The sequence below is a fragment of the Silene latifolia genome, chromosome X (genome assembly GCF_048544455.1).
Source record: "Silene latifolia isolate original U9 population chromosome X, ASM4854445v1, whole genome shotgun sequence".
Lineage (NCBI taxonomy): Eukaryota > Viridiplantae > Streptophyta > Magnoliopsida > Caryophyllales > Caryophyllaceae > Silene > Silene latifolia.
In genome coordinates this window covers 346,261,888-346,282,107 of record NC_133537.1, presented here as the reverse complement: position 1 = coordinate 346,282,107, position 20,220 = coordinate 346,261,888, and positions in this window count along the sequence as shown.

Genomic DNA, 20,220 nt, shown 5'->3' with positions numbered 1-20,220 from the left:
AAAATATTAATATTAAATATATCCTTTAGTTTTTAAAAAATATTTTTCCGATCTATAAAAGGCGTTAGATACTAATTGTTGACTCGTACTTTGCCCCTAATAACCCGATCCATAACCCGTAAGAACCCATCGTACCCGACCAGTATGTTCCGACCCGTCCAACCCGTTTGAGATATATAGACAACATAAAGGATATATAACCCCACTTAAATGGTGTTAAAAATTATCGGAAAAATAATATCAAATGAAGTCCGCCCTTCTACCCTCGTATACACATTACAAAGTCATCGGAAAAAAAAAATAATGCTTATAAAATGTATTCATAAATTATAGGTTAAGACAACCTCAACTATGAAACTGTCCATTTTTTTTTTGATAAAAAACTTTCAGTTTTATTATTAAATTAATAAAAAAATTATTTTTTTATTTAATGAGTTAAAAATTATAAAATAAGAGGGTCTTACACCATGAGACGGTCTATTTTAAAAAAAAAAATATCATTTAATACTAACAAATAAATTGTCTTTCACATTATATAACAGTCTCATAGTATAAGACCGTCTTACTTTAATAGTTAATGATAACCACAATTTGAGAGGGAGCATGTTAACGGTCTCCTAAAGTCAGGTAAACTCACTTTAGCCAAACACCCTATACCCTAAGGAAGCTCAGGTTAGGAGGATAGCCCTTCCAAATCCCGTAGGGTGTCTTATAAATTTTCTTATGAGGTACACGATTAAGAATATGACAAGCCGACAAAATTGCTTCCCCCCACATATCGTCAGATAGGCCAGAACTTAAAAGCATAGAATTCATTATCGTCAAATAGGCCAGAACATGGCGTTAACCCGGGGTCCAGCCTGCTCCTCCTAATGGGTTCATGCCACTAAACTCCAGTCGCCTGCCCGAGCCAGACAAATTAAATAGCGAAAAAAAATGAGTCGAAGTGTTATCTGACTCGAGCCAGACTTGAGGGAGCACGCCACAACTAAACCCGCCTCTTCACATAGGACGTGACTAGTCCAGTAGTCCTGTCTAGACCACACCGGACAGATGTCTAGTCCTAGACATAACTAAAGTCTACAATAGGAGTTTTAATTACTTGCAAATTCGGTTTCAATCACAAATTCTCTGTCTCCTTCAAAATTCCCGCTATTACTTCCTTAATTCCTTTCCCCTCTCACTCACTCCACAACACAATAAATTCCCACTATTACTTCCTTTCCACTCTCACTCACTCCACAACACAATCGCACACAGTCTTGTTCACCTCATAATCACACTAAAATCCGTCAAAAATATAATTTCGCACTCAATTAACTTTCTCGAGGAACGATTTTCACAATGTCGAACGTTTGCGTAAGATTCCGGCCACATCACAGCTCAATCATTCATCGCATCGACGATGATTCTTTCAATTTCAAGGTTTTCTCTGTTTTTTTTGTGTTGTTTGTGTTGAATTTTATCGAATGATGATAATGTAATAATTTTGATTGTGAAATTTGATAGGATGATAACGGTGATATCAGGAGGTTCGATTTTGATAAAGTTTTTTACGAGGAATCTTCACAAGCTAGTGTTTATGAATTCTTAGCATTGTCGGTTGTTCAAGGTAAAAACTCGAGAAATAATGCGATTTGAGTCGTTATATTTTGAGTGATATGATGATGAAAAGTTGTTGCTGATAGTGAAGTGTTAGTTACGGTTTTCGCTCGAGATTATTATTATTATTATCTGTTTATATGATTTTTATTATAAAGTACTTGTTGATTTTCATGTATGAACTCTAGTTTATTGTGTAAAAAATCGAGAAATAATGTGATTTGAGTCGTTATATTTCGAGCGATATGATGATGAAAAGTTGCTGCTGATAGTGAAATGTTAGTTACGGTTTTCGCTCGAGATTATTATTATTATTATTATTATTATTATTATTATTATTATTATTATTATTATTATTATTATTATTATTATTATTATTATTATTATTATTATTATTATTATTATTATTATTATTATTATTATTATTATCTGTTTAGATGATTGTTCTTATAAAGTATTTGTTGATTTTCATGTATGAATTCTAGTTTATTGTGTAAAAAATCGAGAAATAATGTGATTTGAGTCGTTATATTTCGAGCGATATGATGATGAAAAGTTGCTGCTGATAGTGAAATGTTAGTTACGGTTTTCGCTCGAGATTATTATTATTATTATTATTATTATTATTATTATTATTATTATTATTATTATTATTATTATTATCTGTTTAGATGATTGTTCTTATAAAGTACTTGTTGATTTTCATGTATGAATTCTAGTTTATTGTGTAAAAAATCGAGAAATAATGTGATTTGAGTCGTTATATTTCGAGCGATATGATGATGAAAAGTTGCTGCTGATAGTGAAATGTTAGTTACGGTTTTTGCTCGAGATTATTATTATTATCTGTTTAGATGATTGTTATATAACGTACTTGTTGATTTTCATGTATGAATTCTTGTTTATTGTGTAAAAAATGGAGAAATAATGCGATTTTAGTCGTTATATTTCGGCAATGCGAGCGTCGTTGCTGCTGATAGTGAAATGTTAGTTACGGTTTTTGTGAAATTATTATTATCAATATATATTCGTAAATATTATTTCCTAGTTTAATAATATAACCAATTGTGATGATCTTCCAGATGCATTTAATGCAGTCAATGGAACGATCATCAGTTACGGTCAGGTAGTTTCTCGCTTTAGTGTTCTGTTATGGAAGATTGAAACTATGTTATTTTACCGTCTATGACATTAATATGCTCCGTCTCAAATTGTTGCAGACTGGAACAGGGAAGACCTACAGCATGGAGGGACCTGGCATTGAAACGAGTGATGACATGAAGAAAGGTCTTGTCCCACGAGTTATTGAAGGAATTTTTGAGATGATCAATTCTTCACATGAAGCAACAACATACTCAGTTAGATTGTCAATGGTACTTCCACTATACTGGTTTATTCCTAACTGAAGACAGTTTTTTTATATTTCTGGTCGACTTACTATTTTCACTTGTGCAGGTTGAGATTTACATGGAAAAAATGAGGTTTGTACCAGTTGTCAGTCATAGCGTCCTGCTCTCTTCATGTGAAGATTTTGCGTGGTTCAGATTGCTATTTTGTATTAAGAAATTACGACTGATATGAACTAATGTGCTTATGTGCTTATTAGGGACCTACTCGATCTATCAAAGGATAACATACAGATTAAGGAGAACAAATCTCAAGGGATTTTGTTGTCGGGAGTCACTGAGAACTGTGTTGAATTTCAAGTTTAGGAAGTATCCTTTCAAAAACGTGTTTCTTCTTGTTCAATTACTACACTGGAAATATGTCGATTGTATAATTTACCTTTCAATAGCTCGTTTAATCATTTTCATTAACTGTGTTAAACATTCAAACTAGGTTTGTGACCCGTGAAATTCACGGGTTTATTTGTTGTAGTTTTGATATTTTTATTGTATTGTTAATATTTGTTCGAGCAATTTGTTGTTGATCCATTTAAAAATATACAGTCTTGAAATATATAGAAATTAGTTAGTTAATACCTTATTTCTTTGACAACTTTGATTTATTTTTGTAAATCAAATCCGGCAAGTGACAATGCGGTAGCTACTAATTTTGAGAAACTTGATAACGGAGCAATGACAAAGACGACTCATTATATATACGTGTGTTTTACTCCACAATATAATAAAGTGAGTTTTTTAAATATTAATAGTTGAAACCATCCGTATATAATAAATTCCGTATGAAAAAATCTTCAATAATGCCTTTTAAGATTGTAAACTCAATACCTCAGTATAGTCATCTCCAAATTATTTTCAGACCTCTTCATCAACCCTCCCATAGAACTATCTTTGAAATCTTGTCACCACGTGCATGCTTCAAATATTATTTACATCCGAAAAACATTTATTATATCGATAGAAAAATATTAGATACGATTCAATGGTATGGTCGGTATCTACTCCATGTATTACGAATTAAATTTTCATTTCAATAGCTCAATAATCTAAAGAACTATATTCCCTAAATCCGAATTCCAAAAGGTTCATAAAATTTTTTAAGTTCCTTATTACTGTTTCAAGAATTTGATCGATCTCTTGTTATACTTATGTCCACGATCCTATATAAAAATAAAAATAGAATTAAAGACTATACAATAATCTATTCCGATTTAAAAAAAAAAACACATAAACTTAAAATATACGGATTAGAATTTAGAAACCATACTATTTAATATTTATCTGAAGGTTCACTTTCTCTTTCCTTTTAGTACGCTTTAGTACATGCCTTGATAATAGTTCATATGAAATGAAAAAGAAAAATATATGTTAGAGATGATTATACTCATGAATACAAAAATACAAATTCAAATAGGTTGATCGGGAAAACATAATAGTAAAATTACAATATTATAAGATCTCCATTTTGAGATCAACGATCATTTTATAATGGTTAAAAAAGCATAAACCACTTAAAAAAGTAAAGTAAATTTTATAGAAAAACAATCAAAAGGTCGGAGTTGGAGAAAACTTAAATTGGAAGAGAAAATGACATAATTAAAATGATTAATTAGTCATCTATACAATACTATTAAAAGGGGAACTTAAAATGCCACGTAGTAAATGCCACCTTACACTACCAAAAAGCCACGTCACTTACTACACATGACATGGCAAATTTTAATATGACATGGCGAGTTAATGTGATATAAATCATCAACTTATTATTATATGACATTAATTTAAATATATTTTTTTTCCAAAATTTATATATCCCTTTCAAATTTATCAAAATTTATTAAAAAAATAAATAGTTTGTAAATATTAAGAGTAAATAATAACATATTTAACATTAAACAAGGTGGCTTTTGTCAACAAAAAAATAAAAAATAAAATAAAAATTAAAGCAAACTTTTAACATTTCATTTCTCCTTGCTCCATATTTATGTTTATATTAAATTTGCTAATAATGAAAAAGAATGCTCAAAAGTCCTAAAACCTTACTACATAATTATTATATATATTAAATTTGATGATAATAATAAAAAGACACCCAAAAGTCATAACATGCATCCTCAATTGGATATAAATGTTCGATGTAAGACAACATTTGTGAGCCAAATTTCACGCTAATATTTTTTTGCCCTCATCGCCAACAAAATCGTAGTTGTATATGTAAATAGTCTTTTTTAAATCTTATCATTATATCAACATCAAGGTAAGTGTATTAAGGTAAGGTAAATGTATTAAGGTTTTAAATTAATAATTTAATAATTTATTTTTAAGTTCCATTGGTTATGAAATGCTCATCACTTTTTAAAACTTTCTTATGTAGGAACTATCAAGATTTGTGGTAGGTAAATCTATTAAGGTTTGGTAAATGTATTAAGGTTTTAAATTAATAATTCATTTATTTGTTTTTAAGTTCAATTGGTTGCTCATCACTTTTTAAAACTTTCTTATGTAGGAACTATCAAGATTTGTGGTATTGTGCTATTCGAAGGTAAATAAATATACTTACATCTTTATGACTCAATGCCCTTTTTGTATTATTATTTAAAGAAAAATTTAAATTAATAACGATAAGATTAATATCACGTAAATCAAATTTCACCATTTTATTTCTTATTAATTACTCGGTGGATCTTGTCCTTTTTTTCCCTAGAGATGGTTCATTGGAGAAAAAATACTATATGGAGAAAGAAAATATTAGAATTGCTTAAACAACTACTCCCTTCATTCCACTCAATACTATATTATAAACTAACTACAAGATTGACTATAAGTTTTTGACGGAAGACAACATTTGTGAGACAACATTTAAGTAAATATTTTTGTACCGCTATCGCGAAAAGAATTGTATATGTCACTAACTTTTTTTTTTATCATTGTATCAGCACCAAGGTAAATGTATTAAGGTTTTAAATTAAGAATTCATTTATTTATTTTATTTTCCATTGGTTATGAAGTACATCACATTTTTAAACCTCGCATATTTGTTGTTTATTTCTTATTTAGGGATATTGAGATTTGTGGTGTTGTGCTATTAAAAGGTAAATATACTTACATCTTTAGACTCAATGTCATCTTTCTTCCATTATTTAAGAGAAACTTAAATTAATAACAAAAATTAATGACTAAGTGATTTTTTTTTATGTAGGGATGGTTTATTGAAGAAAGAAGACTAAGAAGAGAAATATTAGAATTAATTAAACAAATACTCTATTCATTCGACTCAATAATATATTATAAACTAACTATAAGATTGACAACATGAATGTAAATGACTAATTGTTTTTAGGTTCATAAAAAAAATTAGTATTTCAAAAACTTTCAAATGTATGCTTTATTTTGATATGTGTTGTTTTTTTAATCATCATTTTTCCTTAGAAAAATAACACTCATAGAATGAAATTGAAGTTGCGAGGATCTCAATCTTATTGACATGGATAATAGGTAGCATAAATAATGGAGTGAAAAGCCCAAAAATTATCATTTAAGAAAGGAGTTAGATGTTAAATTAGTGGGGTGAATTAATTATCAATTATTAATAACTATAAAGATGAGAGGAATCTAAAAAGTTTATTTACATCTACATTATTCTTTTGTACACGTTAAATTTAATTTTCATTTTCTTTAATTATACACATGAGACACATGCCTATTCAAAATGGCTTTTGATAGAAAACATGATTGAGTGGAATGCTTAGTTTACCTATTTTGAAGTATACGGTTGAATCCCGAAGGTGGAAAATTTGGAGAAATGTCAAAGCACATTTTTGCTTAATATTGTTTAATGGATGAAGTATAGGGACTTAATGATCCAATTATTACGAGTTGCTCCTTTCAAATTCTTAGTTCCGCAATTTATTATAGTACTAGCTACAATATTATGGGTGCTGTGAAATGTTAGTTTTTGTCACAACAATTCTAATCGTGTGTTTTATATTAATTTCGGATTTGTTGATAAAATTTTAAAATCTAATTAGTGAGGGTGTTGCATGTTTGGCAATCCTTGTTTGATAATATTATGGTTTCATGTAATGTGATTATGCGAATACCTGTATTATTAATTGATTTTAATCAGCTTCTATTGAGTTACTTCAGTTTTCGATTATGCGAATACCTGTATTATTAATTGATTTTAATCAGCTTCCATTTGCGCATATTTGACCTATCACAAATCACGTAAAAGGATTTGAGTAACACCACTTACCATTTAAAATCCTCATAAAAGAACGTCAAATAATGGCATGGTTTTGATAAAAGTATTTACTATATAACACTTTAGTTTCTGATTTTACATAAAACTATTATACAAAAAAACTAATTTGTCTTGATTTTATAGAAGTCTTAAAACATGAAACCATATTGTAGAATGTTATGATTTGATTCACTAAAAAAATCATAGTAAAAAACAAAAGATCCCGTGAATTTCACGGGTCACAAAACTAGTGATGGTTCAAAAAGTAAATTGTGAAATTTTAAAAATTTGTCATACAATTATTTGTACTTATTTATTTACCATTAATTATGAGAGTAGGTTTTTTTTTTCTAGGAAATTATGAAAGTAAGTTTTATGTATTATTCCTGTTTTGACAAAAAAACACATAAACTTTAAAACATACGGAATAGAATTTAGAAATCATACTATTTAATATTTACCCGAATGTTCACTTTTGCTTCCTTTTATTACATGTCTTGCTAATAGTTCATATAAAATGAAAAAGAAAAATATATGTTAGAGATAATTATACTCGTGAATACGAAAATACAAATTCAAATAGGTAGATCGGGAAAGTATAATAGTAAAATTACACCAAAATATACGTTTAATAACAAATTAAAAAAAATATTATAAGACTTCTATTTTGAGATCAACAATCATTCATTACTTATCAGTTTCTACTTTACGTTTTTTTACCTTTAATTTTACCTCAGTTCCGTGCCTTTTGTATTGCTTCCCTCCTCAGATTACCCACGTGATGGTTTGCCTTATCTGCATTCACATATGTTTCATGGTGCTTTAAAGTTATAAAAAAAAATATTGACCAAAAGATAAAACATAAACCTGACAAAAACTTGACAAACAAAACAAAACATTGTCACATGTAAGTCACTTAAATTAAACCAACTGAAAAACATGAATTTTAATATAAAGCAAACGACGATTCATAAAACCAACAACATAACAAATTAAAATATACTTTATTGGATACAACAACAACAACAACAACAACAACAACAACAACAACAACAACAACAACAACAACAACAACAATACTCAACAATAATACTCGACAATAATACTCAATATACTAAATATAATCAATATAATCAAATAAATAAATTAAACCATAAAATACAATTCACAACTTAGAAACTCATGACAAATTGACATATTTAAAATAACTAAAGTGAATAGAAACTATTATAGGTATTATAGGTTTTATAGTCATTACACAACCATAAATTCCCATGTTTTAATTTATTTGGTGGTATTATTAAATTAGATAATTGATTGTCGAGCACCTCAAGAGATGAATTAAATAGGACAAAATGTTAATGAAAATTATGGGTGTTGAGTAATATAAGGAGTTTTAATAAAATTATTAACATATTATATTACAAAAAATAATTAAATAGGAAAATTTTTTAATTAATTTGGTGTGTGTTAAGTATTATGAAGAGTTTTAATCAATTTATTACCATGCTTAATTAAAAAAAATTAAATAGGAAAATATTAATAATGGTGGATGTTCAGTAATATGAAGAGGTTTAATTAATTTATTAACAGTTTTATTATAAAAATTTTAAAAACAATGAATTAAATAGGAGAATGTTATAATAATGATGAGTATTTAGTAATATGAAGAAGTTTAATTAATTCTTTAATATGTTTATTACAAAAATTTCAATTTCAATTTCAATTAAAATTTTAATTTTAATTTTAAATTATGAAATTTATTAACATGTTTTAATACAAATATTTCAATTAAAATGTCAATATTAATTATAAATTATGAAATTTGATGTAAATTTGTAAGGGTTATATAAATTTTGGAAGGCAATATATTTAATATACAAAATTAATTTAAGAATAATGATAATATTCTTTAATATTATAGATATACGTTAATTAAATTAATTTATATATAAATAATTTAAATTAATATGTAATAATAATTTGATAATCCATGTCACATTAATTCGCCACGTCACATTAAAAATATGGAACAACACATTTAAATATGCCACGTCACATTAAATTTTAATCTAGGTGGCTTTTTGGATCCTACGTCGCTTTGTCTAGGTGGCGTTTATTTGTCATTTTATGACAGCCTTTTAATTATATTTTATAGATATAGATGTCTATGTGGAGAATAGTTGGGTAGGCGTGTGTCAATCTTAATCAAGGTGGCAATGTGAATGTCTATGTGGCTTTTCCACATCCTACGTGGCTTTGTCTAGTTGTCATTTTTTTAGTATGTCTTTTTACAATATTTTATAGATTAGGTATGTGAAATTGATGTTGGAGTTCAACTTGTTGATAAATTCTGCATTTTCACATCCTTATGTAACTGGTGTAATTAATTTCAGATCCCTGTTAGGGGTGGGCATAATCCGGTCCGGACCGGAAAAATGGACCGGTCCGGACCGGAATCAAGTGGACCGGAACCGGAATTAAAAATTCCGGTCCGGTCTCCGGTCCACCATTTTCCAAGATTCCGGTTTCGGTCCGGTCCGGTCCGGGACTGAATTTTCCGGCCCGGACGGTTTGGACCGAATGCCCTAATTATTGTTATTTTCATTTTTTCCTTAAAGTTGTATTTTTATTCCGGTCCAATCCGGTCCAACCGTCGATCGGTCAATGGACCGAATTTTGGACCGGAATTTGAAAAAGTGGGTGATTCCGGTCCAACCGGTCCGGTCCGTCTTGGACCGGAATTTTCGATCGGTCCGGCCCCGGACGAATTTTTGTAATCCGGTCGGTCCGGTCCATGAATTTTACCGATTCCGGTTCCGGTCCAAACCGGTTCCGGTCCGGTCCGGTCCGGTTTTGGACCGGTGCCCAGCCCTAATCCCTGTACTGGGGGATGCTGATGCATTGCAAATGGTGCAGGTTGTTGAAAGAGTGAGGTTTGTATCAGTAGTCAGTCAATAGTCCGGCTCTCTTTTCTCTAATCTGAAAATTTACAGAATTCAGATTGCTAATTTGACTAATAAAAACTGATATGTTTATAAGGGACATATCGAATGAAGCTAAGACGACATACAAATTGAGGACCTGTCAGGACTCACTAAGGTGAGTTAATATCTAGGTTAACTTTGATTTTCAAAATTAGGGAGCTTTTTGATAAATTTTTCACATCCTTATATCTTTGCATAATTAATTTCAGATCCCTGTGCTGAATGCTGCTGACGCTTTGCAAGCTTTATCAGTCAGAAAGACGAGTCTGGATAGATGTGGAAGTTGCATCTACATACTAACAATTGAGAAGGGTAATAGAACAGGAAAACTTATCCTTGTGGACTTGGCAAGCTCTGTGAGAGGTGGGTCAACTGGAGATGGCAAGAGGAAACATGGCCTCTCTAAGAGTATTAACGACTCCCTACTTGCCCTCAGACAGGTTGGAGAGGTTATAGAGTCACTGAGGAGTAGCTCCCAACACAACACATGCCGAATAGCATTTTTGTGCTGCTGTACATCAAGTCCTGATACTCTACCCACCCTTGTCTTTGGCGCGCGCTTAATGGACAGGTATGTGCAAAAGATTTGCAAATTTTACAAGTTTGCTAACTAAACAAGATTATAATCAAAGAATGGGTAGGTAGGTTAGATTTTTATTATTTTAAGACACAAACCTAAGTTGCTAACTAAACAAGATTATAATCTGCCAAGGTGAAGATAACAAGAAGATAATGGAAGATACTTTCATAGCTGTTATCAGTATAATAAGAAGAGTTTTTTTGTTACTTGACAGGTTACACTATAAGGACCAAGAGATACCACTAGACCCATGGTACAACATAGTCAGATTTCTACCTGAACGTAGTTTTTCCGCCATGATGGTTGCTTCGAAGTGGTTTAAAACTGATGTCATAAACGTTCATCCAAATATATGGAAGACAATTATTCAGTCAAACCTGCACATGCTTGATCCCGATATAAGCATCTTCAATTGGAAGTTATTCTACAAAAGTCAGGATTTCCTCAATGCTTTAAGTGAGTTTTCTTACTTAATTCATCTATAAAATATAATTAAAAGCCTACCATAAAATGACTAATAAACGCCACGTAGACAAAGCCACGTAGGATCCAAAAATGCCACGTAAATGCCACGTAAATGTGAGCATCAAAACTCATTGCCACGTAATTGTCTTATTTTATAGATTTAATTCATTTTTCTATAAATTAATTTAATTTATGTAACCCTTACAAATTTGCATCAAAATTTCATAATTTATAATCAATATTGACATTTTAATTGAACTTTGTAATAAAAACATGTTAATAAATGTCATAATTTATAATTAAAATTGACATATTAATTAAAATTGGTAATAAACCATGTTAATAAATTAAAACTTTTCATATTACTTAACATGCACGGATGCACCCACCATTTTTATTAACACTTTTTCCTATTTAATTCATTTTTTAATTAAACATTATATTAAATTGATTAAAACTCTTCATGATACTTAACACCCACCAAATTAATTAAAATTTCTTCATATCTAATTAATTTTTGTAATATAATATGTTAATAAATTGATTAGATTTTTTATACTACTTAATACCCATAATTTTTATTAATATTTTTCCCTATTTAATTCACCTTTTGAGTTACTCAGCAATCAATTATCTAATTTAATAATACCACAAAATAAATTAAAAATTAAATTAAAATATGAGAGTCTATGGTTGTGTGATGGTTATAAAACCTATAAAACCTATAATACCTATGATAGTTTATATTCACAATATTTATTTAAAATTTATTGCTCATTTGCCTATGAGTTTCTAAGTTGTGGATTATATTTTATGGTTTAATTTATTTATTTGACTATGGAGTGTATATTGAGTATTGTTGTTGTTATGTCCAATAAAGTATATTTTAATTTGTTATGTTATTGGTTTTATAAATCCTTTGATTTATATTATTTAAATTCATGTTTCCCATTTGGTTTAATTTCATTGATTTAAATGTGACAATGCTGATTCGTTTGTGAAGTTTTTGCCATGTTGATGTTTTATCTTTTGGTCAATATATTTTTTATATGAATTTTAAAGCATCGGGAAATGTATGTGAATGCAGATAAGACAAAGCATCACGTGGGTAATCTGAAGAGGGAGGAAATACAAAAGGCACGAAACTGAGGTAAAATCTATCTATCTATACAATATAATTAAAATGGTACTTAAAACATTTAATTTTAATTCACATGGCATTTTTATAGAAGTTAATACTGATTCATCTATATTAATTACTTAATTATTTATTTTTATACGATATTATAAAAAGGCAAAACTATGTATTAAAAAGTTAATTATCTCCAAAATTGTCACATGCTTTTAAATACCAAAAAAATTTAAAAAAAATAGTAGTTGCAATCACTAAAAAACTAATATAAACTCTTTATTTTCCTCTAATAAATTTGGTTATTAATGTACCTATTTATTTAACTTTAATTCCATAAGATAATTAAAAACAAGCAATACTATCTACCATTATTATTCTGCATGTCATATTTTAATTTCGGAAGATAATTTCTAAACCATTCTCATGCAAAGTAGATTATGTGTGACACCGCCATATTCCAAGTGCCTTACCAGGACCACTCAGATATAAAGATGTCACCATCTCGGTTTTCCGAGGCAATGATAATCATAAGACAATAACGAAACAACATTTAAATAGTATAAGTTTAGTGAATAAAAACAATCCAAAACCAGATGCCCAAAATACGGATTACAAGTTCTCAAAACAACTGTCTAATCAACTAAATGAAATGTCTGACAACTACTCAAGGTACAGCGGAAGACTCTATCATCTGAAGGTGACACATCCCAGTTATCCCATGTATCTCGACTCATACCTGCTCAACAACTGCTCACCATCCCCGAATGGATCACCACAGTTTTTAAAACAATAAACGGGGTCAGTGATACCCGTCGTTGTGAGTACCAAAAATAAAATTTATATTTCCTATTAAGACTAACCTAGGCTAGTGGTAACAGGGTCGAACCACAAGGAGGCGAATGTAATTTATAGCTGTCTATTTCTAGTCTAAGGTAACGATTGTGGGGGTTGAGTTAATTTGGTCTATACTAATGGCAATAAAAGACAATAAACTAAATAAAACGGATTAAACAGATAAAGAAGGGGTACTAGGATGGTCGGTTCGTTATAGTTTCGGCGGCAGCATACTAAGTCGGTCTGAATCAAACACATGTGAGGCGGGAAAACAAGAGGTCCTCTCGGTCCACTCTTAACAAATAGCATCTTTCGATCGCGCTATAAGTCCCTAATATATCTAATACTGACTCTCGTCCTGAAAAGTGACTAATAATCTAAACTTTACTTATCTCTCGATCTCAGCATAATTTAGTCATTTTAATTGTTGGTCTGACAACTGTCCCTATCTTTCGATCTAATGGGTCAGTCAAATAATAAGCATCTAACTAGTCACATGCATTCGATTCGTTAAATACAACATTAAAATCAATTAAAACGAAAGGTAACCTCACGTGGTCGGTCGATCGACCAGGTATGGCAGTCGATCGACTGACACGCGATTTCAGTCCAAAAAATTCTACGCCGCCTACGCTATAATTCCCCTACATCCTAGCACAATTAATTTAGCTACTCATGCTAAGGGTGATAACATCAATAAAACTAATGAAATAAACAGAAGAATTCATGCTTAAAGTAGTAGAACAAACAATTAACATAAACGATGAAACGGCTTCGGGAAACTAACTAGCAATTTTATGCTAACAATGAGATAAGAATAAATCGAAATAAGGCAGAAAGAATACCGAGATTGCAAAGGAATGATTAAGAAATAAGAACGAAATTCCAATGCTAAACAATATTCCAAACCCTAATGAATGATAAAAACTGAATATTACTGTGTAAAACTTGGATGAAAATCCGATCCCTAAAACTGGTGTTCTATGTTACGTTATATAGCAAACATACGTAACACTTATTATCAAAACCTAAACTCAATGGGCTTGCGCTTCCTCGGTCTTTTTAATTCTCTGGGGATAGCAGCTTGGTCGATCGACTAAGCATGGCGATCGATCGATTTGCTCTTTCAAAGATATCTGATAACTTCGAACCCGCAGGTTGGTCGATCGACTGAAGGTAGTGGTCGATCGACTGCTTGAGCTGATACTTGGCTTCTATAATCTCGTGGATTTGTCTTTTGGGCCTTGAAATGCGCACCAAGCTCGTTCCTTAAGTGAATACTTCACGTCAAATGCAATGCAGGATAGTCGGGGACGGATTTAGCTCAATTTCCGTTGGATTCTTCACATTTCTGCAATAAAGTACAAAAATACGAAAGTAGACGGAAATGGGGGAAATGGCAGCTTAAACTACACAAATGAGCTCTGAAATGCGTGTAAAATGAGGAGTAAAACATCATATAAAATACACGCATCAAACTTCCCCAAACCAAACCCTTGCTTGTCCCCAAGCAAGAACAAGACTCGATCTAAAACCTAATGGAACGAGTTCAATCTCAGAGCGAATTGCAACATGTAAGGCCTAAACCATTTTAATGCAATAACCAACAATCAATTAGTAATGTGAATCATGCAAACGAATTATGAAGTCGTTAAAAACTGCTGAACCGTCAACTATAGAGACTTATCAAATTGGACTCTCACGGGTCGCTCATATCACACATAAGCACAGGTGAATATATAAGAGGATAGAAAGAATTCATTTTGTAAAGACTCTCACCTAACTACGACCTATAAGAACATGCATGCAATCTAATATGAAAGAAATCTCTATGACCGTACATATGCATTCCAACCAACAAAAGACCATGACACATGCCGAGGTAAAAATATGGAAATGTGAGGTATGGGTAAGAAGAGGCAAAACATTTATGGAAAGTGGAGGTACATGTGATCAAGCTAGTACCAAAACGGAACCATATGGCAACATCCAACTTCTTGCTCATAATCAATCGAAACGGTGCTATAGCAAGCACAAAACTCACAAACCCCAAAATAGAAGTAATCAACTAACTCCCCACAAGATATAAATGAAATATGGGAGCAAAAATCGCCATAAGATAAAGGATTGAATTATGCGAATTGATTTTCTTTTCTTCTCGGAACTCCAGTCGATCGACCAAAGATGGCAGTCGATCGACCGTGTGAACAGTACGAACTCTTTTTTTTCTCTTTTTCTTCTTTTTCGAATCATTTTTTTCTTTTCTTTCTTTCTTTTTCCATTTTCCCAACAAAATCTCAAACATGAGCATATGCCACCAAAAACGTAGTGACAATCCCAAAAACATAAACTACTAGCTTGACAGGGGCATGCTAAATGTAGGATGTAGTAGATAGGACAAAAAGGATATTTTTGGCGGTGTGGAGCTTATGGGCAAAACAAGAAAAGGGAAACCTCTACCACATGTGTCAACAAACCACAAACCGAATGCATACAGGTATTAAGCAGATTAAGTTCATATTTATGCACATTAAGGTAACATGTCTCATAAGGAGTACTACTCACATTCCTAGATAAACTGGTCATAGATGACACCAGTTATAAGCTCTAAACCTTAGAAAATATGATGTAGCTTGCCAAAAATGTAAGTCAAGTCTAAAGTTCAGCAAATAATTGAACGAAAATTCGTGGACTATGCAAATGATTCTACTAATAACATGTTAATTAGCAAGGCTCAGGCAAAAACAGTTGCAAATGCTAAATCATCATGGAAATACTACCGTTCCGACTCGACCTATATGCTAAAATAAACGTGCATTTTATGGAAATTTTTGAAATTTTTCAATTTTTTGGAATTTTGTATATATAAAGGAATAAACAACAATGCAAAACAGAATGTAAACGTGAATGCAAGCATATGATATGCGACGCAAAACCCTTCCCCAAACCAAATCGCACAATGTCCCCATTGTGCAAAATCATGTAATGAAGAAAAATGGAAAACGAGAATTTGCGAGAAAATAAAGTAAATTAGACATGACGTAAAGACTTGGGAACTCACAAGACTTTAAGCGCAGCAAAGGAAACCTCCCCAAACCAGCGTGAGCTAGGAGGTTTCAGTAACCAGCAGTGCTACCAAGAAGTACCTGAAAGACAGAAAATACCACGCATAAGACTGAGAAAAACAATTTTGAAGCGGTAAAAATGTGCACAATTGAGAAAATAGAAGAAATAGATAATGTAGCGGAAGATAAAGTGGAGTAGAAAACTCCCTCGAGTCCGCAACTCGACCAAACACAGCAGGGGAGAGGTCGTGAACAAGTACAGCAGTCCAGGGCAGTCGATCGACCATATCAGGCAGTCGATCGACCAGATGAACAGGAACAGAAGCTTCTGGAAGTCGTGCTTCAGTCGATCGACCATAAGGGCCAGTCGATCGACTGAAAATACTGCTGTAACTTTCTAATTTTTTCGTATTTGCTCAATAACTTGAGCTTATGAGGTCTAAAAACCTGCAAGCACACAATAATACGCGCCCAAAATTGCGCAAAACCCAAACAAAGTCTAAAGTATTTAAAAATCCTAAGCAAAATAATTAAATGCGAAGTCTCGCCACACAAAATAAGAAAAAAATAGTTCGAAAGCAATAAAATGAAAGTTTTGATAAAGAATTCGATCAACTAGTAGTTGATCAAGAACGGCCACCGTATGGCCCACTTCGTCGGCTTCTGGCTACAAGAGGTAGCCTCTACGGTGCTCATCTTCTCAGCTGCACCCTTCTTAGCTTCAACATCCGCAGAACTCGACGGATCAACTTCTTCGTCATCTCCCCAATCAAGGACCTCCTCTAGCTCATCAAAGTCCAAGTCAGACTCCTTTACTTTGACAGGCTCATCCTCAAGCTCCTCGTCGGTGCCATAGCTCAGGCATCCAAGACCGCCTCTCGAAACAATTTGCTCCTTTACAGCTGGAGCGACCTGCAGCTCTTCCTTCCCCAAACCAGCTCCTGCGATGTCTAAAACAACAGAATCTTCCTCCTTTTTGCTCCCAGCCTGGGGCGCAGGTGTTAACACAGGAGTAGTAATAGAGACAGGCAATTCAGGAAGCACAAAGTACGATTTCTTTTCAGAAACCGTGTTACAGGTGACATGCCACATAGGGGCTTTCTGTTTAGCTGTTTGGGCGAAGACAGTAGAATACTTCCCCACTTTGAAGGTCAAAGTTCCAGAGCCAACATCAATAACTGCACCAGCAGTGTGCAGAAATGGTCTACCTAAAATGATTGGTATGTGGGCATCCTCAGGTATGTCTAGGACAACAAAGTCAACAGGGAAGAAAAACTTCCCTATTTGGACAGGAATGTCCTCTAGGACTCCTATAGGCTCGGCCGCAGATCGGTCAGCCATCTGAATAGTCATTTCAGTCACTGCAAACCTAGTCAATTTTAGCTTCCTAGCTAGGCTCAAGGGCATGACGCTAATACTAGCCCCTAGGTTACATAATGCCTTCTCAATTGAGAAGGTACCTATATTACAAGGAACAGAAAAACTGCCTGGGTCAGCTAGTTTGTGTGGTGCAGTGTGAGTCAAATAGGAGCATGACTCCTCAGTGAGTGCTACAATGTGCACTGTTTCAAGTGACTTTTTCTTTGACAATAATTGTTTCATGAATTTAGTATAAGCAGGCAATTGATTTACTAACTCGGGGAAAGGAACTTGTACATTCAAACTACGAATAACCTTTTCAAATTTGTTGAAAGATACATGTTCCTTTGTCGGCACTAGTCTCTCCGGATATGGGGCTGTAAGAAGCAACTTAGCCCGCTCTTCTAATTCTCGCGTGTCGGCATCCGTGGACTTAGACTGGAAGTCCATCACCTTCTCTTTATTGAAGCTTGACCCCTCTTCAGACCGTCTCAAATGGGAACCATTGACTGACATAGGGTCGTACTTCGGAGCCGGGACTGACCCATCAGCACTCGGGTCCTGCCCCAATACTTTCGGAGTTGTCGTACCCCGAAATAGATGGTCTCTCAAATTATTGGGCATTGAAGGACGAAATTCCTCAATATCAGCAGTGCCCTCATTCGATCGACCACCTTGCTCAGTCGATCGACTGAGGTGAACAGTTCCAGAAGCTCCTGTAATGCGCACATCAGTCGATCGACCGGGTGCATTAGTCGATCGACTGATATACCTGGTAGACGCCTTTTTCTTGTTATTATTCGTTGATGCTTTCTTTTGACTCGGTTCCGCTTCAACTTTTTCAAGGGCGTCCTCTACCATGGCAGGACCCTCAAGGGTAGACCCACTCCTCAAAGTAATGGCATTTAGGGTCTCCTTTTGATCAGTTTGAGTCGGTAAGTGTCCGGGAGCTCTAGTGGTATTCTTACTAGCCAGTTGAGCAATTTGGCTCTCTAGTAGCTTCATCCCGGCCTCTCTAGCTTGGGACTCTTTCAGCAACAAGTTCTTGAACTCAGCAAATTCGGAATTTTGGGTTTGTTGCTACTGCGGCACATATGGAGGTTTTTGATATTGTTGTTGCTTATGATGAGGAGGCACATAGACTTGCTGCTGCTGCTGCTGTGGAGGTGGAGTCAGATTCTGGACATTCTGGCTACTCCACCTCAAGTTGGGATGAACATTAGGCTCGTAGTAGGTGTTTGTCTGCCTATAGTGTTGAAAGGCAACACAAGACTCGAAGGGACTAGGGCAATTTTCTGAGACGTGTCCCTCAGCTCCACACCTCCTGCAGACGAAAGGACCGTCTGACACAACATTTACTTGATAAATACCTCCCTTTGAAGCTCCTGTAATACTCCGTATTTATATGTCTTGGGGGTACTCTATCGAGTAGCCCTTACTCTGTCGAGTATGGGCAAGTTGCGGAATAAAATAGTTTCTGACCTGTTGGGTACTCGATCGAGTAGGGGGGTACTCGATCGAGTAGGGGGGTACTCGATCGAGTACCGTGGGTACTCGATCGAGTGTCCGGTTTACGGGGAGTTTTTCGCGGGTTTTGTTAATTATGCGATTAAGGTATTTAAACATAATCGTCGTTGTTTTAATTCACTTTTACCAAAACCTAAAACCTGTTTAAGAGAGAAAAGCGATCGATCATCTTCCTAATCGCATCCTTAACAATTTCCGGAGTTCAGACGGTCAGTTCGTATCGTAGTTCGTGTCGTTGGATTCCTTGCGTCGAGGGTAAGCTTTTAATATAATTTATATAATGTTTTGCTAGGTTTGGTCAAACCCTAATTTAGGATTTGGGGGTTTTATGAATAGTAAGTAATTGGTAGTCTTTATGTGTTATATGTTAGGAGGAGAATTCGTAGAAGAGGCGTTTTGAGACAATTTGTAGATACCGTCTGCGTGTTGTGCTTTCCGGTAGGATTTCCTACTCGCATTAGTCCCATAATGGGATATTGGTGATGTCTTTGTAGTTAGTTGTTTGATATAATGATTGTGATTGTGATTGTGATTGTGGTTGTGTTTGTTGATGGTTCTCGAGATGCGTTCTCGGTTGAGTGGGGTCACTTGCGGGAGTGATCTCACGCCCTAGTTTCGCCCTTCGTGGAACCCGCCACGAAAGGGGATGTGCACATTAATGGACGGGGTTATCGCTCGTACGATGAGCGGGGCTTAGGTGGGAACGGCCGGTCCCCCACGGGCGCGGGCTGTCCAAAGGGACGATTAGTATTGAGATGATGGGAGTTGGTGGTGTGTGTGTGTGTGATTCGTTCAAATTGTCTGTTTGTCTTATTGTTGTTATCTATATTGATTGTGTGATTAGTACGACCCGGTGTTGTTTTGTAAAACCGGGTGATCCATTCGGGATGGTGAGCGGATATTGAACAGTATAGAGATGATACTTTTGGATAGTTGGGATGGCCACGACATGACGATAGAGTCTTCCGCTTAGTTTAGTATTTATTTACATTTCGATTGAGAAAGATAGTTTGAATAATGTAT